The sequence below is a fragment of the Canis lupus genome, chromosome 1 (assembly GCF_048164855.1).
Source record: "Canis lupus baileyi chromosome 1, mCanLup2.hap1, whole genome shotgun sequence".
NCBI classification, from domain to species: Eukaryota; Metazoa; Chordata; class Mammalia; order Carnivora; family Canidae; genus Canis; species Canis lupus.
Window position 1 is genome coordinate 52458294 of NC_132838.1, and position 26666 is coordinate 52484959.

At 39.9% G+C, this 26666-nt stretch overlaps 1 protein-coding gene and 1 long non-coding RNA gene across 4 annotated transcripts in view; one reads left to right on the forward strand and one right to left on the reverse strand.

Moving 5' to 3' along the window:
• The window catches only part of PACRG (parkin coregulated), a 517537-nt gene that overhangs the window by 368447 nt on the left and 122424 nt on the right, over positions 1–26666 (forward strand). The window lies entirely within an intron of this gene.
• LOC140635446 (uncharacterized) overlaps positions 8918–26666 on the reverse strand; it is a 43158-nt gene continuing 25409 nt past the window's right edge. The window contains exon 4 of the long non-coding RNA XR_012032764.1: positions 8918–9564. This is a non-coding gene — a long non-coding RNA (uncharacterized lncRNA). The remainder of the gene's footprint in view (positions 9565–26666) is intronic.

Here is a 26666-nt window from a genome sequence, read left to right on the forward strand (position 1 = left end):
CCTGTCATGTAGTGGGTAGAAACCAGGGACGAGGCCTCACCTCTCACAATGTACAGGACAGTCACACAATAGGGAATATAAAGTGTCGATGGTGCCCGAGGTGACACCCTTCCTTGAATTGTTAATCCATCCTCCAAACCTATGCTCCCAAGAAGAATCTGAATGTGCTTGTGTGGGATACAGAAAGAAACTGACACGGTAAGGGGCATGGTAGTTCTGTTGTTGGATTCTGTGTTCTGTAAGAGGTCACTTACCAGCACTAGCACAAGGCCCTGGCCTGGCCTCAGGTGCTGTGCAGAGGAGATCCTGACACCTATGGGCAACGAGGCAGGAGAGCTTGTCCAGCAGGGCAAGAGGATGCAGCAGGAGGGCAGCTTGTGCTCTGTCTTCACTTGGTGATGCTCCCTTTTTAATGTGCATTAATTAATTCTCTGTTGGTGAAAATCTTATAACTACTGAATTTCAATCTTACATAAATAACGGTAACATTTTATTGCTTTTCCTTTCACTAGTTTTTTTTTTTCTCCCTTCTGCTTAGTTCTCTGACTCTTCAATCATGTGGATACTCTGACATTTCTGTGGAGTCAAAAAATTCTCATGTGCCAGATCATCATTCTCAGGTTCTTCTCCTTCTTCCTTTCAAAAGTGTGTGTGTCATGCCCATCTGTGACCAGGAGATTCCATCCACAGCTTTGACCCCATTGCTGCAATTCCAAGACTCGGTCTCGTGCCACCATTTCCTGACCAGAGCAGAATTGTCAATTACCAAAGGCAAGGGGGATACATTCATTCCTACCCTGGGTCACTTACCCTGATGCATTCTGTTGATTTCCCAAAACAGAAAGCAAGTTGATGATCAGAGTTGTGAATTATTCAGTCTAATGGCATGGAAATTAATAAAGCAAAGTCGTGAGACAGCCATCTGTTTCAAAGTTATCTACTTGTAGATGTTTATCAAGCTAAGAAACTCACCATATGTGTAACATATTGTCTGAAGAAAAGGAAATCTCAACTTCTTTCTGGAAAATCCTGACCTTGTACGTTATGTTTTCCTGCATCTTGTTAGGGCACCTTCTCTAGTCACAGGTGAATCAAATAGCTGCTTCCCATCTCTCTCTCTCTCCCCTTTAGTTTTTCATAGTAGTAATTCTGAATGAATTCTGTTTACATAAGGTGTTCAACCTCCTTCTACAAAAGGTCTGAAAACATCTTTTAAGTCCAATCTGTTCTTGCATTTGCCTTACAGACTAACCTGTTTTTAAAATGCCTCTTCAGAAATGATACACTTGAATTTTCCTCACTGTGGCTTTTGTCCAAACATGTCTCATTGCTTTGGAGATAATATTCCATTCATTTTCACAATATTCCTCTAAAAATGTAGACAATATTGTGCCACCTAGCACATGATCAAACTATAGCATATGGGGGGGGGGGGAGGTGATTAACTGTCTCCCCTGCTGTCGGCCCCTGGAATGTAATCCTCTTCTGAACATCATTTGCATGTAGCTGAATACCCTGTAGGAAGCTCATCTCACTCCACAGTAATTACTGAAGAGCATCTTGTCTTCTTTCATTTGCCTATAGGTTTCATATCCATGTCTGATTGGCGTGAGTTCACATACTGAACTCAACACAGTTCAATGTATGGAGTTATGAGAGTAAATAAGGAAATATAGGGAAGGATTATGAGCATTACAAATGGATGTATTGTGTAATAGATTATTTAAGCACACCAGTATATTTCTTGAATAGAGAAAAATGAAAATTTGGCATTTTATAGGTTGATAGTGGTATATGTATTTTCTCCATGCTTTGCTTCTTTAATCCTCATTACATAGACAGAGTTGATACTCCCAATTTAGAGATGAGTAAACAGAGACCCAGAGAGGTATGGTTGCTATCCTGGTATCTGTAGTAAGGAATAGAGTACTTCCCACCAAACTGGATGGATAGGGCAGTTCTTCCCATTGTCTCTTCATTTATTCATTTATCTTCCTTCTGGAACATTTTCCCCAAAACTCTATTAACCAACCTTCTTCCTTCCATGTCCACCTCCTGGGCTTCAGATACCTGATTTCCCTAACACTCAGCTTTTTATCACATTTCCCCCCTCCTTGAAAAATTATCAACTGGTATCAACTTTCCCTGTGAAGTAGTAAATATCATTGGTCTCATCCCCCCAGCTCCTGACACAGAGCTTCTAAAACTCTTGTAATTTCCTGGGTGATAGGAGAGCCTACTGCCAGAATGAAGCTATTCTTGGTGGGCTCCTGAGTAGGTTCACAATGGGACTTTCAGCCTCACCCCCATAATCTCCAGAGAGAAAACAGCAGCTAGAGGTTGAGTTAATAATTGATCATGCCTATGTGATAAAGCCTCCATAAAACCCCTCAAGTACAGGGTTTGGACAGCTTCCAGGTGGGTGAACGCATCTACATCCACGGAGATGCTCCTGGAATCAGAAGCATCATGAGTGTGAGCAGAAGAGAAACACAAGAATTTTCTATCTTGCAGCTTCTCAAAAGGATATAAAAAAATATTTAGCACATCCGTAAAGACCTAGCATAACGTAATTCAAAAATCTTTCTCCTAGACTGTCCTCTCACACAAATTTTTTTTCTCCACACTGGTATGTTCATTGTCCCTGAATATGCTGTACACTCCCCAGCCTCGGGATGCACCATCACCCCACATGCCATGCCCCCCTCTCTGCAGAATAAAACCCTCGGAGGCCCCCAGGGCCCAGCCACACACCTCTCCTCTGGAGGGCCTTTCTTTAGCGACAGCAATGGAAACGGACTCACACCTGCAAACAGACTCATTACTGCCTGCTCCTTAAGCATCTTATGCATCTTTCATCTTCTCTGACGCCCAGTGCAATGCCTGCTACATGGAAGTGGTTTGGTTAATATTCATTGCCTGCTTGATACCACCAAAAACATGAAATTAGGCAGAAAATTTACCCTTGGAGGAAAAAAAGAATGCTTAACTACTGTCACCTGCAGAAATGTTTGAAATTTATGCTGAGCCATAGACTATCGCAACGTGAGGGGTGTTACTCTCACCAGACATTTGTTTTTAATGCTACTTATTAGCAACCCGAGTGTTTTGAGCATCTATAGCCACCAGAGGCAGCCTTTTGAGAGCAGTTTTCACTTTCAATCACCTTTGTACCCTTCCACTGTACTTAGGACAGTGTCTGACATATATCATGCACTTTGTATTTTTTAAAATGTTATTTCATTATAGAATGTATTTAAAATGATATACTGGGGCACCTGGGTGGCTCAGTGGTTGTGTGTCTGCCTTTGGCTCCGGTCGTGATCCTGGGGTCCTGGGATCGAGTCCCCTATCAGGCTTCCCAAAGGGAACCTGCTTCTCCCTATGTTTATGTCTCTGCCTCTCTCTGTGTGTCTCTTATGAATAAATAAAATCTTTTAAAAAATGAAAAATAAAAAATAAAATAAAATTATATGCTAAGAGACAGATCCAGTGCAGATTTTCCATTAAAAAGCATTATCCTGAGCACAGTAAAAATGTGTATAAACTAAATCAGGCCATCACAGGCTTGTCAGCATCTCACATAGAAAATATTTCGTCACTAAAGTTGTATCTAAGCTCACCATCTTTCTTTTTAGAGCACACCACTTTCTGGAAGAATAGGGCAATAGCACCTCAAAACCCACACATTCCTCTGAAGGTTCAAATGGCAGCATACCCAACATTTAAATCCAGTATGACATTCAGAATACGAGAAATGAATTCCAGGGATACAAGTTTCACTTTGCAAAGTAGCCATCTTCCCTCTAATTCTTTTCTATCTGGTTTTAGCTTGGCATATTATTTGTGTTTGAGATGGAGCATTAAAGGCCGTAGAGCACAAAGATTGCCAGGCACCTGCTAACACTGGAAATATTTTACACTCTCATTGATTTGGTCTGTCTACTACGCAATTGTAATTAGAGATTCCAGAACCACTGATAGAAAGGTAACAGATTCGGCATCAAACTGTAACTGGCTGCTATACAACTGATCAGTATTACGCACAGTATTCCTGTAGAAGTGAATGAGTGTTTTGTGGAAAATCTATGGCAGGAAAAAATGTCCCTGATGTCATATTGAAAACTGCCAAGCTCTGCTGGAGGAAACTGTGTAACCGCCGATTGGATCTGCTCTGAAGGAATGATTTCCAGCCTCACCGCCCATTTGGCATCCTTCCCATCCCCAAACTCTGCCTCTGAGCCTTCAGACCCCCTGAGCCCTGCCATCTCCTTCCTCTGCCCAGGTCCCCACCTCCTCCGGCCTCAGAGGCATCACCTCCACCACTTCAAGGAGGCGGCTCTGCCCTGGAGCTTCCCACCTGCTCTCTCCTTGCAGCATTCCTGGCTCCTTGACCCCTACACTCCTGCAGGTGTCCATTCCAAAACTCTGACCTGTGAAAAGCCACAAAGCCTTCCCTGCTTCCTTCCCTGCTCAACTTCTTGAAAACAGTCTTCTTAGGAAACCACTATATTCACTTGCCATTGCTTTTCATTCCACCTTGAACTGAACATTTTCCTAAAACTTCTCTCAGAATGCAGCCCATTGCCTGCTTGCTCCCAGACTCCTGGTTCTTTCTTTCCTGACTCTTCAGCATCTTCTAACTTGCTTGCTGCATCCTCCACCGAGGCTGGTTTCCTCCTGTGGGAAGACCAGCTGCCTGGTTCTCCTCCTGTCCACTCTTGCTCCTCCTCCCTCCTGCTGCCTCTGGGCATTCACATCCACCAAACCCTGGAGTTCTAGAAGATTCCACACCTCGAGCCCTCCTGCTGGCACCTGTTCCAACATGCTTCCTCTCCTGTGTTCCCACCTGGGCCCTACAATAACCAGAAAACTCTGCCTCTTTACCATTTCTCTAGAAGACACAGGGACATCATATTCCATCCTCCCTGGGACTCCCCACTCTCTGCTGATCACAAAATTTTAAGTTGTGAAATTTTTCATTTCCCCTGAGTCTCTTTTGGAGTTATGCCTTAGTTCCATCCCTCACTGTTACCTACCTATCTCAGAGGTTTTCTTACTGGATTTCTTGCTACGGGCCTTCACCTCCCTGGCCCACCCTGGGCCTTGGACCCACACACTGACAATGTCTTTCAAACCATTCAGGATTCCAGACCAGCCCACTGTCTGGTAGGCACTGCAGGCCCACCACCTCTTTGCAACATGGGACATGTTACTCAACCTCTCCATGCCTTGGTTTATACACCTATACAATGGCAGCAGGAATATGAACTACCTCATAGGGTTGATTGTTGGGAAGATTAAATAAATCAACCTCAGCCATGCCTGAGGACATGCCCCAGGAGCTTAGTCAGAGCTAGACCAGAGTCCGAGTTAGCACTGTGGCCAATCTTTGGTAGGACAGTTGGTGTGTACCATTGTCCGCCTGCCATCCTTCTTGCCAATCTGTTGCTCCTCTGTGCCCTTTGCTCTCTTGCTTCCATCTCCTTTTTCTTCTCTGCCAAGAATGTCCTCTCCCTTGGACCCCAGCAGGCATACTTCAAGGTCAGCTCAGTATCACCCTCTTCAAGGAGTATCCCACGCTCACATCACCCTTCTCTCACCCCAGCAAGCAAGAAACTAGTAGAATTTTTGCTCCCTCTGTGTGCCTTTTAGCACTTTGATCATGATTTTATCCAACGCTTTATATAACAATATATTATCATTCCATCTGCTTAGTAGTGACCTACCTGACTGCTGGAATCTGGGCTCCTCTGTCTTAAAATTCCATAGCACTTTAAATTCTCTAGCCCAGCAAATGGCATGCAGTAGGTCATAAATATTGGATGAGTTAATTTTTTAAATTGTAAATTTAGTGAAAATCAAGACCTTGCAAGGATGTTTTTCTGCTGGATTTGGATTATATCAGTATTGGTTTGGGGTGTTTTTTCTGCCCTGAAATTTTAAAAACCAGTCTCAGATCTTTTCTTAAAATAATGATTTTAAAAGTAAAATATCTTATATAAGACTTGGATGTATCACATTGTTTTACTTTCTATGAGAAAGCTGAAATAAATAATATTTGGATTTTTAAAATACTTTGGCATTCCAAAAAAGACATGAAAACTTAAAAATGCTCAATTTGCTTTAACATAACTGCAATTTGATAAATATTTTGGATGTTTATTTGCAAAAGAATATAAAGAATCTTTATTTTAAAGGTTTATTTGATCGTGCTGAAATATCACCATTGTACTCCACTAGAATGAATCATTTGTTGTACTGCGTGGTTTTTTTTAATTCCTTGCTCTTTAGACTGTTGTTTAAATCTTTTTTTTTTTTTAATGTGTTACCAAGGAGAAAATGTGATAGCAAATTCCATACTGTAGAATGGTATGCCCTCCCACCCTCCATCCCCACCAACACACACATAATGATGTCTGAGTATGTTCTGATCCGTATCCACAGGGTTTTGTTCCAGGCCTGAAAAAGACAGCCTCCCACTGAACAAATAAGCCCTCCAAAGGATGTGTTTTTCTTTGGTGCTCCTGCAAATTAGCACAAATCTGTGCTGTGCTGTATGGTATTTCAGAGAGGCATCTTATTATCTGTCCTAAATAGGAAAATGTGCAAAAAGTATGGTTTGCTTATTTCAGATACAATTCTTTCACCTCTATTTAAATCAGCATCAATGGGCATGAATTCAATCCCATGAATGACTTTACTTTGAAAATCATGAGTATAATTTGAGTTTCCCCTCAAAAACTCACCCTTTGGTCTAAGAAGAATGATATATATATAGCCTTAACTTTTTAACTGAACTTAAATATTCAAAACTATAATTCCAGGATGAAGTATGAAATGAAATCAAATGTGAAATCAATTTACAGATATGTCATCTAACAACATTCTTCCTTATAAATGCTTACAGTCATTTACACTTTTGAGCCCTTAAAATCTACGCCCAAATATTTCTTCTAAAATTAGCTGTTTTTCTTTTTCCTTTAATTTCAGTTTGTTTGGTTTAATGATAGCTACTGAACATAAATGCCCTTTACGATGGCACTTTCCAGCTGTGTGCAGAACTTTGTATTTAAGTACCAATTTGTGAGGAAAGAATGCTTCCAGCTCAATTGTCATCAGCATTAGAGGCTTTAGCAATTGCCAATTATTTTCCTAAATTACCTATTTTAATTAAGTAAAATATTGTGAATTTAAGATTATGAAATGTTCAACTATTATTTCATCTCTAACTAATTAGTGAAAGAAAGAGGAAATAATATTTGGTGACAGTAAGTGGCTATTTATAGAAGAAAACGCTTCTGTGCTTCCAATGCCTTAATTTAAGGAAAGAAGTACAAACTCTTCATGAAATCCCACCACGTATAGCATCTTTGCTGGAGTATATCTTCAAATGATCATTTGTTCTAATATGTATATTCATTAGAGCCAAAATGTGGAGGATTTTAAGGGGGCTATATATCCCTTGCCTGTTTACACCTCTGTAGATTCCCTTACATTTAAAAGTATCTATTTCCATTTCACTCTCACCAAACAAAAATAAAGTCTAGAATTTAGGAAAGGCCTTGATCATAGCTGTGGATATGATGGGATCCGTGGTTTGGTTTTGAGATTTCAATCCCTGACTTACCACTGGGTGCACATTCTACTCCATATAGGAGTATATTAAGGGCTGTGTGCAGACCAAGGAAAATTGGCTCCCAAAATCATCTGCCCAGCAGCTTACCACGATATTGGAAGACATCAAAAGCCACTACTAACTGACATTGGCAACTAACTGGCATGTGGAAAAACTTTCTTTTATATTTTAGTGCAGACTAGGACCCCCCTCCTCCACCACCCACCGAACTGTTGGGTCAAGGCAGAGAGCCACCCCGCAGCTCTCTTCCTACCCTGCAAGCCAGGGGACAGTGGTGAGTTCCAGGGGGGAAAGGGCTAGTGAAGAATACTGCTTGGCTGCTCCAGGGCACAGCCAGCATTCTGCAGTGTAGAGAACTAATTATGCACTCTTGATGAGATCATTAGAGGACAATAAAGGAAAATGGAAACAATTTGCAATATGTGTGGACAAATTTCCATATAGAATAATTTTTGTCTGTATTTCAGTGTTGGGTAGAAACTTTCTATCTTGAGGAAAGGTTGTTCTGTTTGTTTTTCATCTTCAGATTGAAACATATCCCCTAAACATAAAAGTATAGTTAGGAATTTTTATTCTTGATAGTTAACGTAGGTGGTATTGATATTTGCATTTCTGATCTGATAACTGTGTGGTACTCCCACACAGAAAAAGGGGAGAAGAAAAAAAAGGGGGAGAAGAAGCCTTGAGTTCCCACCTATGCATTTTCAATGTGCTCCTTTCACCTACCCACCTGATGCTGGAAACAATTAAATTAGGAGATTTATACTTTACATGTATTTTTATTAAAATACTACTCTCATTTTGCTTTCCAATGTATTCAACATGCAATTTTAGGTAATATATTTTAAAACACAGAAATGATTAATTTTATCATTATTTCTAGTGTAATCATGTAAATTCTTGGAGTTTCTAAAAGAGAAATTTTTTATATCAGTCGAGAGCCTATGTCACTCAATAGTTTGAAGCATCAGAGATGACACAGGCAAACTCAGGACACCTGGGCAGGTCAGTCAGTTAAGCAATGGACTCTTGATTTTGGCCTTGGTCATGTCAGGGTGGTGGGATGAAGCCCCCTGTAGGGCTTCATGCTTAGTGCAGGGTCTACTTGAGAAGCTCTCCCTTCCTCTCCCTCAGCCCCTCCCCCAGCTTGCATACAATCAATCAATCAATCAATCAATCAATCAATAAATAAAATCTTTCAAAAAAATACAGGCAAACTGGATGGATGGCTAATCAAAATACAATGGAAGCCAATAAAGACAAATGCAAACTACCATCTCAAACAGTGATCAATCTTTAAATACAAAAGAAGGAAGAAAACCAATTACATCTAGTATTGGAGGAAAGACAAGGAGGTATTTGTAAATGAAAACTGAGTACAATTGGGACAATAGCCAGCTGTTGAGTGTGAGATGCGTGGAGTCAGTTCTTCCTCAAAATGGAAATCTTTCAGCTGCAGTCTTGGACTCTGGAGGACCAAGTTAGGAAGAAGGAAAGAACTGATTACCAATAATGATCAGAAACTGAGAGACCCCAGCCTCTGGGTGGAAGAACTGCAGGGATCTTGCATCCTTTGATGATGCATCTCTAAGGGAAGGTGGCCATTTAAGTTGACTCCAAGAGAAGAGCATTTTGTCATCTCTTCTTCCCCTTGTGGATGTGCCAAGACACCTGAAAAATGGGCAGAGCCAATTCTTCAGCCCTGGTTCCGGAACTGGTATGGGGTCAGCGCTCTGTGGAGGGTGGTGCCCTGAACAGCCATCCCCGGGCAGCCTGGGTGAAGCTGTGCTCCAAGATGCTGAAGCTTCATGAGCCTGGGCTTGCTGGCCAAATGGAAAGGTCAGAGAGAAAACAGGATAAGCACCTCCAGTGTCATCATAAAATGCTCTTGAAGGCACTCTGTCGTCATTTGTTCTGCAGTGCCACTGCAGGAAACATGAGAAAAATGGTCAGCAACCTAGATATTTAGGTTAAATATTAGAAAGCCATTTTGACAGCTCAGGGAAATACTCTGACAGTTCATCTTAAAAGGTTATGGACTCTTCCTCATTTGTAGCATGTAATACTATGTGAGGGGGACTTTTGGAGGAGGCAGACTAAAGGATCATAAACCATAGGGAGAAAAAAGGAATTGAAAAAGCCACACTGATTTGTGAGAAATCACTTCACTCTGGGTCTGGATATTGCTTCTCTTGCCAGATTTAGCAAATTAAAATATGAGATGTCCCATTAATCTGAATCTCAGATGAATAACAAATGATTTTTTTTTTTAGTATAAATGACATGCAATATTTAGGACATACCTATACTAAAACATTTTTTGTTATTCATCTGAAACGTAACATTAACTGGGCATCCTGTGTTTTGTCTAGCAGCCACAGTATAACCACCTGTCTCCTACGTACTCGATCTGCATCCTATGGTCACCTGTGTGCTACATGCCAAAAAACATCCCATCAAAAAAATCAAGCCCAAATTCCCTGTCCTTGGAACCCTGAAAGTTACTAGATGTAATTACTACCCTAGCCAGGATAACTTAAAAAAATTTAATGTGAAATTAATATGATTATATATATAACTGATAATGCAAAGTGATTTATCCCAGCTCCAGAGCTCACACACCGAGATTATTGAATTAACTAATACTTTCTGCTTTACCCCTCCCTTCCATTTTACATTAAACTCCCAAATCAAGTAGTGGAGAACCTGTTTTCTTAATGTGACTTCCCTGCTTTAACAACTTCAGTGAAAGTCTAAATTGGCAAAGACTCTTTCCAATCCCCCTTTCCAAACACGTTTCTGCTTCCTTTGCCCCTGACTCATGCCCTGTGCTAGAAAGTGAGAGATTTGGCTGTTGATGAAAAGGCATGACTAGTACAACAAACTGAAACATTAGAAGGACAAGAGGGGCATCCAATAAAGACAGTGGGCAATTCCAGCTCAAGGAGCCAGGAAACACTCTCTGGAGGAGGTGGTGTTCAAACTGTGCTTTGAAGAACAAGTCAAATCCAGATACAGGAAGATGGGGAAGGAAAAGCATGGCAGGCTAAGGAGCCAGGCCTCAAGATGGGGACGCCCCTTTTGTGTTTAAGAACTACGAGAGGTCCTGATCAGCTGACTGTAAGACGATGCCCAGATTCAAGGAGATATTGACCTTTTTGTAATCTATAGAAAATTCTGGAGTACTGTGGCATAATTAGAGCCATACAATAGGAAAATTTATCTGCCAGCTATTTTAAGCATCAGAAACTAGGAAGTTAATTAAAAATATCTCTGATCTGTGACTTTAAAAATTCATTTTCAATATCACTATAAATCCACTCAACTGACTCTAAATCCCATGCCCAATTCAAAAATCCTTTCTGATTTTCTTCTCTGTCCTATCCCCAGTCCAAGCCAAGATTATATTCCAATCCCCCTCATTGTCAAGACACATTCTCTAATTTCACCTTCTAGCTCAGCCAAGCTGTGGTTCTGTGTACACACCGTACCATTCTGTGGCTTGTCTTCTGCTATTTCTTTATACCTTTCTTATTTGACCATCTCCCTCTGGAATGTCCTCTCCCCTTTTTTCTCCGGGTTCGTCCTTCAGGACTGAAATTAGTTATCACTTCTTTTAGGACCTTCTTCTTGAGATGGGCTGCTCTTTTCCAGGAATCTCCTGTGCAGTTGCTCCTTATGCTCTACAAAACCCTCACATCCATCCATCTGTGGGATGCTGTGGTTTTGTCTTTGGATCCTGGCTAATGCAGTCTGTCTCCTTCAGGGTTGTCAGCCATTCTTCTGGATTCAACCATCACCTATAAGCTCATGACTCCAAAATTTCAATTCCAGATTTCCCCCTAAACCATAGACCTCTGTGTCAAACTACCTGTCTTCTCCCAAAGTCTCAAAGTACTCCAGACCCAAAGATTTTAAAGCTAACCTCTCATCTTCCCCCTACATTGCCTTCTCCACTGACCCAGTTCACAGATGAACCTGGGAGACATAGTAGACTCTTTCTTTCTCTTTTCCTAAAGCATCACTTCTAGTCCAACTAGTCACAAAGCCCTCTCTGTGCAGTCTCTTTAATACCCCCTGCATCCAGCAAATCTCTTCCTTTTCCATTGCTACTGTCTTGATCCAGACTGAGAATCTGTCCCCTTCAGTCCTTCTCCAAACCATCTAGGCTCATTTTCTATTGCTGCTCTAACAACTTGACAAAGTTAGTAGTCCCTAGCTGCACCAGCTTATTGTCTTGTGGTTCTAGTTCAGCGGTCCAACACAGGTCTACTGGGCAAAAGCCAAGGTTTTTGCAAAGCTGTGTTTCTTTCTGCATGCTCTAGGAAAAAGTGCTTCTTTTCCTGCTCCAACTTCCATTTCTGGGCACACAGGCCCTTCCTCCATCTACAAAGCCAACAGCATCACAGCTTTCTAACTTTTCTTCCTTTGGCATCTTTTTTTTTTTAATTTTATTTATATATTCATGACAGACACACACAGAGAGAGAGAGAGAGAGAGAGAGAGAGAGAGGCAGAGACACAGGCAGAGGGAGAAGCAGGCTCCATACAGGGAGCCTGATGTGGGACTCGATCCCGGATCTCCAAGATCACACCCCAGGCTGAAGGCAGCACTAAACCCCTGGGCCACTGGGGCTGCCCTCCTTTGGCATCTTTAATGCTCCTCTTTTAAGGACCATTCTGACATTGATTACATTAGAATACACATTATCCAGGATAATCTTCCCATCTCAAGGTCCTTAATTTAAGCACACCTACAAAGTTCCTCTTGCCATGTAATGTAACATGTTCATAGGTTCCAGGAATTAGGAAGCATTACTTTGCCTACCACACCATTACTGGAGTGATCTTTCTAGAACACATCTCTTATGTTATATCTACTTCATGTAAGATGAAATCCAAACTTTCTAGTTGGGCATATAATGTTCTCCATCTCTGTCCCATGTCAAGTAGCATGTGGTATCTAAGAAACTATACCATGCTGTTGTATGCCTCTGTACTTTTGCTAACTCTGCTCTCACAATCAAGAATGTCCTTCCCTTCTCCCAGCTTCCACGAACATCCTCAAAGCCTTCCCAAATGTACCACTAGAGGTAGGAATGCACACTCCCTCATTTGGGTACTTGCTCTACCTGTACCAGCTTCTCTTCTCCTGTCAACCTTCCCACTTCACTGTTTAGTGGTTGGTCCCCCTCCACCACCAGCAGGCAAGCCCCAGGAGGGTGAGAAGGTGGCCTGACTCGACATCACCTCCCCAGGGCCTTCCACAGTGCCTTAGAAATGACAGGTGAAGGAGTGCATGGATGTGCTGAAGAATGTTGATGGTATTCATGTTTATTCCCATTTTTAACATGAGGAGAGTTATCCAATAGGTTAAGAATATAAATAGTCATGTCTCGGAATTTAAAAAAGAAACAAACTAATTCTTCACTTTACTCCGCCACTGGAGTTTAATTTAATTTAAGTGAAATTAAACCATCACACTGACTTTGAGGAGTCCATCATTTCTTCTGTTCTGTCCTACATGGTTTTGGCCCCTTGGTGCTTTATTCAACCAATGCTTCTTGTTGAATAACTATAAAATTTGTCATTGGAGGAGAAACAAATGGGGTATAATTTACTGATCGGTTGACAGTGAATGACGATTGACAAAAGGATGCACTTTATTTTTGACATCTCTATTAGGATCCAGGAATCCTATAGTTCTGGGAAAGGAATGAGGAGAAAATCATTTTTGGAGTCACCTACAAAGCCTAATGAATAATATTCCTTTTACTCCCCACCATGACCATGTGAGGTAGTCATTCTAACACCCTCCATTTCATGGAGGGGCAAACTGTAGCTCTGAGGGTCTGAGAAATTCATCCAGGTCCTCTGGGAGGTGCAAGAGCCCAGAGTGGCCCATAGCCTGTGTTTTTCTGCCTCAAGTAAAATGAGGCTGCTCACTGTGTTAAGACCTGTACCTGCAGGGAGTGGCCACCTTAATTCATGTTCGAGCTGGGAAGATTTTGCGATTGGCTTGAGTGCAGAATTACAGTAAAAGCAGCTAGTGTGAGATTGAGGAGGGAAAGGTGGGTTTTAGTAACCTGCCTGTGCATGCCTGGTTGAAGTGCACCACTAAACCCCTTTCACCCCTCATTACTTGTGTCATAGGATGGGGAATGAGCTATTTGAGCTGATGAACCCTTAAAGATCAAAGATTCCATTTTTATGCAAATAGCCAAGAGCAATAAACCTGGGAAAGAGAAGTCAGGAATATAAATTACCGTAGGATGTGTATCTTTGAAAGGAACAGCAAGCCAGGTTGTTACTCAGAATTAAACTTACGGCAATGACAACTTTTTAAATTTGTGTTTTAAATTATTTTTAAATGAGAAGAGATAATGGTAAAATATAACCCTGATTTTCATTGTTTATATAATACATCACAATCGTAAGATGACTTAAGTATGCAATTTTGAATTAGGAAATAATATTGTAAACTCTGATGTGCCAGATACCTCTTCACCCCAGAGCAGGTGTGTGGTACTGAAAGCTACTGGAATCCAACTTCAATACCATTCTCAAACTAAACATGCCTTCTGTCATTTTGGAAACCCATTTCGTAACCACAGCAGAGTAATCCGATTATTCATCATACTGCCATATTAATTATAAGCCTGCCTTTACATCCAGATCCTTCCTGCGTAGACTTGCTTGGAGGCAGAACATTCTGTTGAAAATAAGCTGCTTTCAATGTCAGGAACGTGGACTTTGAAGTAATAGAGACCTGGTCCCCTCATAGATGATCAACTTGTGGGCTATGTGACCTCAGACAACTTGGTAACTTCTCTGAGCTCCTTAGTCACTGCATATGGTTGTTCGGAGGGTCACATGATATAATATTTAAAGGGATTTAAATATTGCATCTGTCTTGCATTTGGTGTTTTAAAATGTTGTTTTATTTTTAACTAAAACAAAAGAAATCAATGTGCTCCAAAGGCAGGGTTTTTCCAGACTTATACTTGCATTTATACCATATATTAAAAAAACAAATAAACAAACAACTAGTGTTGAATGTCTAGTAGCAAGAGTAGTGAACTGAGTCCCAAGATACAGATTTTAATCCTGGCTCTATACTCCGTAGCTTTTTCTTTCTTCCTTCCTTAGCCATCATATTAAGTATTTAATATAACAGCAATCTGCTAAATTCTTTCTCTATATTACTTTTTTTTACTCATGAAGGTCATGCATAACCTTGATTAAGTTACTTTTCCTTTCTAGATGCTTCTACAAATAAAGGTGTCAAATACCCTCTCAGGTCACCTCAATAATAGTGTCCAAAAGAAACATCTTCAACAAAGTGTTTTCTCATTCTGCTAGAATTCCAGGGTTGGAAATCCTAGAGTTTTGATGACACAATTACATACTTTCCGCTGCCTTCTGGTGGTCCCCATCCTCATTCTGTTTCCATTACTGTGACTTTATCTCCTTTCCTCCCCCAAGATCAACAACCCTCACTCAAACCTACTATCTCTTTACTAGTCCTTTTTCCATACAGCCTGGCTTTCTCCTGCCAAGTGTTGCTTACCTACTTCCATAGATTAATTATTTTTACTTTTATTATTTTTTTTCTCCATGTCTAAGAACCATTATTGGGTTAAGAGACTCAAACCAAAGATATCATTCTGTATTTATCTGCTCTCTGTCAAGTCCAAAGGGTAGATTTATTGTCATTCCATGTATTTTGTAGACACCATAGTTGGATGAGATTTCTTAATCTTAACAGAGTTAATGCTTCCAGGAAACTTAATAAAGATTCTACAGCCATTTTAATAATCAGGAAACGATACTGAAGATTTATCTGTGAGTAGCAAAAATCCATCCACTTTAAAGTCTGTCACCAGACTAAATAATAATGTTCCCTATTCTGCATCATTTCTGTACCTCAAGATGTCTTGTCAAGTGTATTTAATATCCAGGATATTTAATTTACCACAGAGTTAACTCAGATATATTTGTATTAACTTTTCCTGCAGAGCTTTGCAAGTCACCAAGACTTAAAATAATGGAGGTCTAACCTGTAGGTGAATAATTACTTTTTTCCTTTTCATGTATTGTACTCACTAAAATATATTGATGCATTAATAAATGGCATACCTTTTGTCCTAAATTTTAACAAAATAGCTGTTTTACAGAAGCTTGAATTGCAGCGTGCACAGTATTGACATCACGATAGGAAAGTGAGGCATTTTAGTAATTAAGTTAAGCAGTTATTTTGCCCCCACAACTCAATTTTCTTTCCAATTTTCCAACCCCAATTCAGAATTACTGAACCTGAAACTTGCTGAGAAGAATATATGTACTCAGCTTAATTTCCCCCTTTAATATTGCTTAAGGGAACAAAACCCTCTCTTCTTGGAGAAATTCTCACTACACTCCCTAGATTTTTTTTCTTCCTTCCATAGCTACCATATTCAGCACTTAATATCTTGGGCATTCTGCTAGATTCATTCCAAACACTCTCTTATTTACTCACAAGGATCTTCTGTAGGGCTGAATTGACTGAAGCCTAGGGCTCATACATGTCAGGGACACAGTAGGAAGTGGAGCTTCCAGAATGCCTGCCTGCTGGGAAGTCCATACTCACACCTGCCCCATTAGATAAGGCACTGCACCTGGTAGCTCCATGGCATGCCATCAGCACCACATGTACTTGGCCCCTGTTACATTTTGCATCTTCTTAAAGCTCATAGTCTGGAGTTTTAGATCTTTCAGGATTTGGTTCTTACTTTACTGAGCCTATTTTATTTGCCATTATCCTTGAGTATGAATCTTTTCCATCATCAAGGCTAATTTTTTATTGTCCAGGACATCCCATATTAGCATTATTCATGATAGAAGTCTTATTTAGAGTATTCATTTTTCAAATTTTCAGGAAGCGGTTGCACTGTTTCTTGTTTCTCGTTTTTCTTCCTATTTAATGCAGTATCTTGCAGAACATTCCATATCAGGACATTTAGACCTACTCATTTATTCAAAGACTGAATGGATTCCTTTGCATGGCTCTGCACATCTATGTAACCAATCCTTTTTTTTTTTTTTTTTGGACATTACAGTCGTTTCTAGGATTTTGCTACTGAAAGCAAATTATATATTATATATATATATTATATATATGTATTATATATATATTATATATATGTATTTTGTGGGTATACATATATTTCATGCACTTGCATGAACACATTGGAAAAACACATTTTTAAGAATAAGATTTTCATGTTTCAGTTTTACAGATAGTGACCTTGACCTCTTCCATCCTCTAGAATCCTAAGAGATTGTTTGTCAAGATCCATATCTTCTGAATTTTGAGTTTTTCTTTTGTGTGTCCTTTGACACCCAGGTTGAGAGTAAGTTTGTTCCCTGGCTCCATGGACTAAGAGCTTGTACTATACAGCATCCAGTAGAAATTACCAAGAGCCACACTGACCTCTCAAAATCCAGATACTACTTGTTTGGGTTTTAGAGAAGGATTCAAATTATGGACATTTATTAAAATTATTTGGTTTAGCCACAATAGTAATGACTTCTCAAATAGATTTGCATGAAATTGTAAATATGGATCTTTTAAAAAAATAAATAAATAAAAATAAATATGGATCTTTTGAGTGGAACAGAGTAGATGTATACCTGCCACATCTAGTGGGTCAGATGCACATCACTAGGAGAGATGTGTAACTCCATCGGCAATAAACATCTTTGGAGCAGCCTCGGATCTGGGGCTTGCAGGAGCCACCAAAGCATGGAATCTGACAGAAGGAAAAGCTGAGAGTAACCAGGCAGCTACTGGGACCTGTCTCATCCAGGAGAACCAGGAGAGCAAGGTCTGAGCAGGTGGTGATCTACAAAGAGGACCATTCTGCTAAGTGGAATACAGCAAGGGAGAAGCAGCAAGTGGTCTTGGAAACCAGTAATCATCAACATGGCTCCAGGTTCAGTCAGGTTCTGGAAGGACCATTGTTCTCAGTCTTGGCTGGACACTGAAATCACATGGGAAGTTTTAAAAGCCCTGATGCGGATTGCTATTCCCACTTGTTCCACAACAACCTCAATCCCCCTCAAATGCCTCTAAATAATCTGAGTCACATGTGTTCATGACACAGTATTTTCAGCTTTCATTTACTTTCAGCCAACTTTTTCCTTCTTGTTCTATCTGATCCAACAAGAGAATATCCTTTGAATTGGACCGTGCAGCTTCCCAGAGTAAATGCCTGTGCAATTTTCTCTAATTTCCTGGTCCTGCAGAGATTCAGGCCTGGGGATCAGCCTGGGCTTGAGTATTTTTAAAACTTCCCAGATGGTAGTGATAGGCAGCCAAGGCTAAGAACAACTATAGTAGGACCACGACTCCCAGTCCCACGACTGCCAAGAGCTAGTCAAGGATGCAGGCCCCAGCAAAGCAGGGCATGATGGTCTCCTGTTCCTGCTGTGAAATGGAGGTAACAACAAAATGATAGAGACGGAGAGCCAGTTAGGAGACTCCACCAACCCAGCAGGACCAGAAAAGGCTACATAGTGCTGGGTAACTGGGGCGGCCTTCAGACCCACTAGAGACCACACAGCAAGACTAACTCAGATCTTATCAGCGCAGGCTGCTAATGTAATTCTGTTCTGACCAAGTTTCCCTGAGAAGCAAGTACAATTCTGCCTGCAAGGAGAGGGCATCAGTAACCCCAGCAGGGAGGGCTAAAGGAAATCAGGACCTGACCTCCTTCTTTTGAAATAATTGCATACTTCTGTATCCACAGTCTAAAATGTGGCTAGCTGCACCCATATGGGGATCTTCAACCATTTCCACACCTACTTGTCAATGCAACTACTTTTTCATCAACTCCAATTTTGTGCCATATTTAAATGCCGAGGATTTTAATAGTATTAAACATGTTATTGTCCATATTCTTACATGATTTTATTCTTGTATCTACCTTTGTAATTGAATTTTATAAATTTAGAAATTGTCTGTGAGTAGTTAAAAAAGTTTTTAGTAACATATTAAAAATTAAAATCTTGTTAGGAGAGTTTATAGAGTTAGACCCTCAACCTAAATTCCTTTTGATGTGAATAATAACTTTTCTTGTATGATACAAAGGAGCAAATAATCACAAAGATGATTTTCAAAGGAAATAGAATTTTAGACCTGGATTATTATTTTAAACCGATGGCCACTATATTTAGTGGTAAATACATATGTAATTTATTTTTTTTAAGTTGTCAGGTACCAAAGAAGAATCTCAGAGAAGTAGAAATTGCTTACATAGACACTTCCTCAGATTTTCATTTCTTGCTTTTCTCTTCTCGTGAGCAATTGTGAAATTCTGCAAAGTTTCACATTAAAAAAATATTTGACAAGAAAAACACATAAAATATTTTGAAAAATCTAAGGAGGGAGGGCATATTGAGGAAAGGTAATTGGGAGGTAGAAATTGGGTCACAATATGAAACAAAATAGTGTTTGTTTCTATTCCCACTCGTTCTCGTGCGATAAACCTAATCCTCCTCAAATTCCTCCAAATATCTGAGTCACTTGTGTTCATGACACAGTCTTTTCAGCTTCTGTTTCATTTCTGCCTCTCTTCCTCTCTTCCTCTCCTGCTCAATCACCTAATCCTTTGATTTAGCCCATGTAACCATCCCAGCCCCTGTGTATACGCTATGCTACTAAACTAGGGCCCCAGTTGGGGACCTAGAACTCATCTTACCCCAGTGGAAATTTTTTTCCCAGATTTCTGCCATGACTTCTGGTCTACCCTCTGTATCCAGTCCATATTCCATGACACTGTGGGGTGAAAGCAGGGGGCATTGTGCTTATCCCTTGCATGGGTGACCAGGAAAGCAAGCAAGGCTACCTTCTGATCTTGTGAAACCTTTCATTATAGCAAGAGTCTTGGGAGCTGGACTGCAAAACTGTCAGATTAATAAATATTGTAGTATTCAAATGTGCCCCATCTCTCATCCACTGGTATATTGGTTTTGGACCTTATCACACTTATTACAAGCCCCTATCACACTTGACTTTAAAACCTTGCATATCTTGGCAGGCCACCTAGCTTAAAGACAGAAACCTAGATTTAAATCCAGATATTCATGTTAACTGAGTGGCCTCACACAAGTCACTAAGCCATTCTAAGTCCCATGGAGTTGACCTTAAATGTTGACCTTATCCCTGTGGAGCTGTGGTGATATGACAAGATAATGTAAGCTCAGGGAATGGATGGATGGTTGGATGGATGGATAGAGAGATGGATGAAAACTGTGATGTTCTAGACAAGAATTTGCTATTGTGGTGTTCACAGAAGTTCGATGCCAAAAGCATGTATTAAGCTTCTCCTAAGTTCCTTGTATGTATGCTAGGCTCTATAAGAGTTAAGTAAAAATATCTAGTCCCTATCCCCAGGGGCTGACATGTGTGACAAATCCTACATCGTGACAAACAAAATGCAAGGGGGATGGCTAGATTAATTCCAAATGGGTGTCTTGAAAAAGTCTGGTGAAGAATAGCCCTAAAGAGGGCTTACAATTTCTCCAGATAAACATTAAATGCATTCCAGGCAGAAAGAACAGCACAGCAAAGGCACAAAAGCAGAGAGGTTGTGGTACCTATTCAGAAAACAGTCAACAGTGTCATTGGCCAAGAACTTGGACAAGGAATGGAACTGAGGAGTAGAGTGAGGGACAACTGTAAGGATACAATAGGCCAGAGGCCACACTGGAATCCAGTGAATACCAAGCTGAGACATTTGATTTCATGCCAAATTCAATGAGGAGGAATTGATGGAAAGTGACTTCATTCATCCACCACTTATTTATTGTTACCTAGAGGTACCAAATACAGGAAATACACTGGTAAAGAGGACACAGCCCTGACCTCAAGGAGACCTCTGTGTCATGGAGAAAAATGGGTAAATGTACCAGAAACTTCCATCCTCATGATAAATACTGTGATGGGGTAAGACAGAGTGCCAGGCACCCAGATAAGAGATAGTTGTTCCAGGCTAGGGGAATCAAGGAGGGAGTTCCAAATTCAACTTGCCCACCATGAACAAAAGGCATCATTGCATGAGCAGCACATCAGCTATTTTTTACAAGCTTCATTAAATGCCGAATGTATTGAAAAAACTTCATCACTCAGATAGAATACAGTTTTCCTTATTTGAAGTTTTCACTGGTTCTGCCAATGAGCTCCCTTAATTCTTCCAAATGCAAATTTAATATGAGACAGATGCATTGTTATGAGTAATACAGAAACCCAAATCCCTTGGCCACGTTGGCTAGAGCCCCTGTGAGCTGGCCTGGTGTTTCTGGGCAATGCCGTTCCTCATTCAACACACGCCGATGGGTCTATGCTCATTTCCTTTCTATCTGCTAGAGCGCTGCTGACTGTGCTAGCCTGGCTTTCCTTCGTAACTATCTTGCTTGTTCCGTTTGCCCTGCACAACAACAACAACAACAACAACAAAAATGTAGATGAGAATCAACTCTTTACTTCAACAGCAGTGAAAGAATTATTTCGTTAATTGGTATATTGATATACCAAGAACTGCTTACCGTGCCAAGTTATTAAGAATAAGTAGACAAGGGGCAAATTAAACTTTGAATCACCTGTTCCTTTGGGCAAAATACATAAACTAAATTGACTGCAACCAAATGTCATATTATTTACATGGCGTGCACAATTTATTTCCCAAAAATGTGCTCAACAAAAGATTTGAATTTGCTCTTAAGCGTATAATGGATCCCACTTAATAGTGACGCTCTCTGTGTGCCCTTCTCTCTATAATTAAATCATATGGAAAAATGTCACAAAACAAAATAAAATGTATTTATTTCAGCCATATCTTCCCACAGCATGACATGAAGTCTGAAAAAAGAATCACTAAGCATTTTTATACCATCTGTGCTAGTAGGGGATACGTTTACCAAGCACGTCACTGTAAAATATTCCATTTTGAATTAAGCATAGTCTACTTATTACTATATAGTATCGTCTGAATGAGTACCAAATTGGACAAAATTCCATCTCTGCTATAACATTCTCATTTCCTTATATGCTGTTTTTTAGCAAAACTAGTCCACGATAATGTCTTTTACTGGATTTCAAGAGATCCAAAAAAGAGGAGTCATCAATATATTACCGTATTTGTGTTACAATCTCCACACTTCTTCATTTGAATAAAGTTCTCAAAGTATTTTGTGACCTTTGAAATTGTAGCTTCTCATAAGCAGAATAGAGATCACTGTGACAACTTAGATAATGATATTATTTGGAGCTGATAATCCCCTATTGCTGAAGGAGAGCTAAAAAGTCTGTATGATCAAAAAAGCTGTTGTTTCAATTACCTTGTGAAGCATAAAGTTATATCCATTAAAACTTCTGCCTTTCCAACAGAATAAACCTACGGCTTTACTCTGCCATTATTATGACTAAATTTTATGAATACTTGTAGAAAATTTTATCTCCTATACCAAATGAGGCCTTCTCAGTTTGTTTATGAGATGTGAAAAACCTATAAATTTATCACAGAGCTGCTTGATCAACTCAGAGAAGCACAAGTTCCAGCTTAAACACGGACTCTTGGCTCTGTCGGTGTTACCCTTCTGAGTTTGTTTCCCGAAGCCAAACATGCCGGCATTGTTTGGAAACACATATGAATAATAAAATGTAACCTTCTGGGATCCCTGGGTGGCGCAGTGGTTTAGCGCCTGCCTTTGACCCAGGGCGCGATCCTGGAGACCCGGGATCGAATCCCATGTCAGGCTCCCGGTGCATGGAGCCTGCTTCTCTCTCTGCCTGTGTCTCTGCCTCTCTCTCTCTGTGTCTATCATGAATAAATAAATAAAATCTTAAAAAAAAAAAAAAAAAAAAAAAAAAAAAAAAAAATGTAACCTTCTTTACAAATGAAAAGTATTTTATAACTGTGTTGATCTCCTTTTAGTTATAAATCTTCCCAAGTCAATAATATTTATGCTAAAACTTCATACATAGCTAAATTCAGACAGGATTTACTTGAAAATAATTTTAAATAAAACTGTCCATTTTAATTATTAGAAAAACTATAATTGTTCTAAAATTATCAGTTATATGGTTTGTCATAAAATCAATGGCTAAATTTGCCTATCTTGATTCTGTCCAACACTCTGAAAAGATTTAAAGTTCCACAGGGGGGTGTGGGCTTGGGGGACACCTGAGTGGCTCAGCCAGTTAAGTGTCTGCCTTCGGCTCAGGTCACAGTGTCAGGATCCTGGAATCAGCAGGGAGTCTGCTTCTCCCTTTTCTGTGTGCTCTCTCACATGATATCTCTCTCTCTCTTTCTCTCTCTCTCTCAAATAAATAAAATATTTTATTTTAAAGTTCCATGAGGTTTTGGAAATCCCATTTCCTTTAAAACCACCCCCACCATCTCCTCTTAAGCCACTTTTGACAGTGATAGCATGTGCAAAGGAGATTTGTGAATTATTAAATGAGACAAAAAACTTAGTTGTCACCACCAGTAATATTATTATCATTAAAATTGTAGCAGTTATTCTTTCCAGTGTTCGTCTCACAGGTTCCCACAGGAACACAGTACTTTTTTTCTGTGACATTAATTTTATCAATTGATTGTCTTTATTTTAAGCAGTCTTTTGTACCCTGCCTTTGGTGTTGACCTTCAGGGTTTTCTGTCTGTGGCTTATTCCTCTATGTTACCACAAGGCAGGGTCCAAATCTCAGATGTCAACATATCCTGTAGGAATCAGAATAGGCAGTCCAGAAAACATTTATCAAAGCACTGAATGGATTCTGCTTGTGTCCCAATTCTGATTTAAATATACAAGCCAACAGATGAAAAGCATACCCGAAAAAGACTCTTGAGTCTCTTTTTTTATGAAAATATGCCTTTCCTTTGGGCCAGCTATAATTCCTTACATATTTACCTCTTAGACTGACTTTTCCTCAGGTCCAGGGAGGACTACCTTTACCAAAAGAGCAAATGAATCATTTCAAGCTCTCACTTTTATTTCTGTGAACTATAGTCTCTGGTCACCTACATGAATATTTTCAAATGAGACTTTTTCAAGTGCTAAATATTTACAATTATGCTTTCTCTTCCTAACTTTTGTAGAGTACTAGAGGTTGTGACCATAATATTCTAGTACAAAATATGAGTTAACTTCCAGTCTGAAAGTTCACGGACTGATTTTGCCAACTGCAAAGGATGCTAATATTTGAATAAAAGCTGCCAGAACTGAAGCCAATATCATTCAGTGGTACACATGGTTATTTCTACTTTCTTTTGAAATCCAGAAGGGAAGTCTACTTATGCCTAATGCTATTAGTTATTAATTTTTTTCTAGATGCTCTGCTGAACTTCTTTTGGATCAAATATCATGGAAAACCAAAAATGTGAAGCATACTAATTTGAATGAAAAGTTAATTCTGGTTGTACTTTTTTAATTAATAAAAACTGTGATGATCAGGATACATTGCACTGAGCAAACCTGATAAAATTAACTACAGTGCATGTCTTCCCACTGGATGTTCAGGAATCTGGTTTAGAGAAGAAAAGGAAGCACACCATTCTTCAGCCTCAAGAAGATGAGGTGATGGTGGCTGCAGATGGCCCCATTTGTAAATGAGAGACATGTTCCATCACATCTCCATTAAAAGTCTTTATGTTAAGGGTCAAGTGTCTGCAGTTTTCTCCAAGTGCCTCTAGAGGGTAATCTTCCATTTTTGGTAACATCCCAGAATCTTCTCTAGGTGGTACTGGGACCAACCTCACACACCTTTCAAGGAGAAGCCATACTCTATTGTAACATAATCCACCACCATAAGGTTAACTATCTTTTATTCTCTTTATGCTTCTTGCACCTGATAGCTTAGAAGAGTCTTGCATCACATAAACATACCTCTTAAAAGGCATAGTGTCCTCCATGTAGCCATGTGCCTTCGATCCCCAGCTTGCACTGGATGGCCAATCTCTATGCTGTCTGTCAGAGACATCCCACCCAGTGGCATCACTTCCACCTTTCAAAACCAGAGCTAAGCCTCTTCTCTGCTCTTCTGTAGGGGTATCCCAGTTCTTACCCCTTCTACAATTTAGATCTTTTTGTTCTTTCTCTTATTCTCCTTTTCATTTTCATCTGTAGCCTATATACTTCCCTGGAAATCTCTGTATTATCTTATAGCTCCTAAATGTCAGTTTATCAAATGAACTACAGAAGTGAAAGGACCTCACCTGTAATTGTAGCAAAATTCCCCAAAATTGTTAGGCTGGCTTTTTTGTGAAACATGACCATAAGACTTTTGCGTCAACCATTAGTAATATAGCTAATTTAATTTGGTCATGATATTTCAAAAGACAAAAAATTCACGCCCAACCGTAATTTTAAAAGCAAAACAGAACATGTTGGTGGCTGCATTAAGAGTCATTCAGTGACAAGTAGTATTTTGAAGAAATGGACACTATCATGTGATATTCACTAGGAAGAAGGAACTCCCAAGAGGGGAAAGTGCCCAATGCTGATAGCTAGTAATAGCATTGGCAGGGTCTTACTGAATTCTAGGCTATGCAGTAAGCAATTTATCTGCTTTATCTCATTTTATCTTCACCACACAATAAGGCAAGTATTGCTGTTCCTCATTTATAGTCGAGGGAACTGAGGCCCAGAAAAGTTATACCATTTGCCCATCATTGCATTGTATTGGAAGTGGGACTCTCCCAGACTGTCTGCTCTAAATCACAGGATCGGAATGCCTAGGTGGCTCAGTGGTTGAGCCTTCCGTTCAGGTCGTGATCCTGGAGTCCTGGAATTGAGTCCACATCGGGCTTCCTGTGGGGAGCCTGCTTCTCCCCCAGCCTGTGTCTCTGCTTCTCTCTGTGTATCTCTCATGAGTAAATAAATAAAATCTTCAAAATAAAATAAAACAGAGAATCTTATCCATTTCCAATGATGTATCAATAGCAGCACGACAATTACAGTTCTTCTCAATTGCAAAAGGATTCACTACTAATTCAGAAATAAAATAGCCTTTCCCCCCAGTTTCTCACAATTTCTAAGTCTCTGCTGGTCAGCCGGGACAACTAGGCAGTGGTGAGGCAATGGAAGTATACGAAGGGGTAAAAAGAGGAGACAGGGAAGCATACAGGTTGAAAAAAAAATTTCCTTCCTTGTTATATCATGAGACTGGGGGTTTTCAGCTCCTTGTGGAAAGTTGACCTCAGTTGGCCCAGATTGGTGGCAGTGCCCTGAAGACACCAATACTGAGAATTTGAAAGAACCAGCTCTGCCCTGTCAGACCATGTGGGAGGGGAGGGGGCATTTGTCACCACAGACTCTACCATGGAATTATTTTTATACCAAAATCATAAGAAGACCTTGGACTTGACATACAAAGTTAATGGCCCTGCGCCAAGTTAGGACCCTGCTTGTCCTTGGTCTTCTCCTCAGCAAGAGCCCCAGTAAATATGCAAATTACAAAAGTGTCGTCCAAACATAGAAATACCTTTCATTATAATCCCAGGAAGCTCTCAGCTTCCACATTTTATTAAAGCCACTGTTATTATTTTAGAACAAGATCTTGTGCCTTCTTGGTATATACTTAAAACTTGCAAATCACTTTTTAATGTCTTAAATTTGCAGCCAGCATTGGAAATTTGCAGTTACCCTACCTTGGTCAACTCAGAAGGTTTTACTCCCTCAACCTAAATATGCCAGCCTTAAGTTCACATGCAATTCTCTAAATGGAAGTTACCAAAAATACAACACAGATAACTGAATTTTTTTCTACTTCAGTTATTTTAATTGCCTGAAACTACATTTTGCTTAGGCATCAAGGTAAATAGCAATTTGCCCCAGAGAAAGTCTTTTCGACCCAACTCATTGAATAATTTTTATTAGTGCACACACACACACACACACACACACACAATCTGAGAATACGTAAACACTTCAGCAGGACTTTTTCCTGAGAAAAAGAATGCAACATGCATTGATATTCACAATTT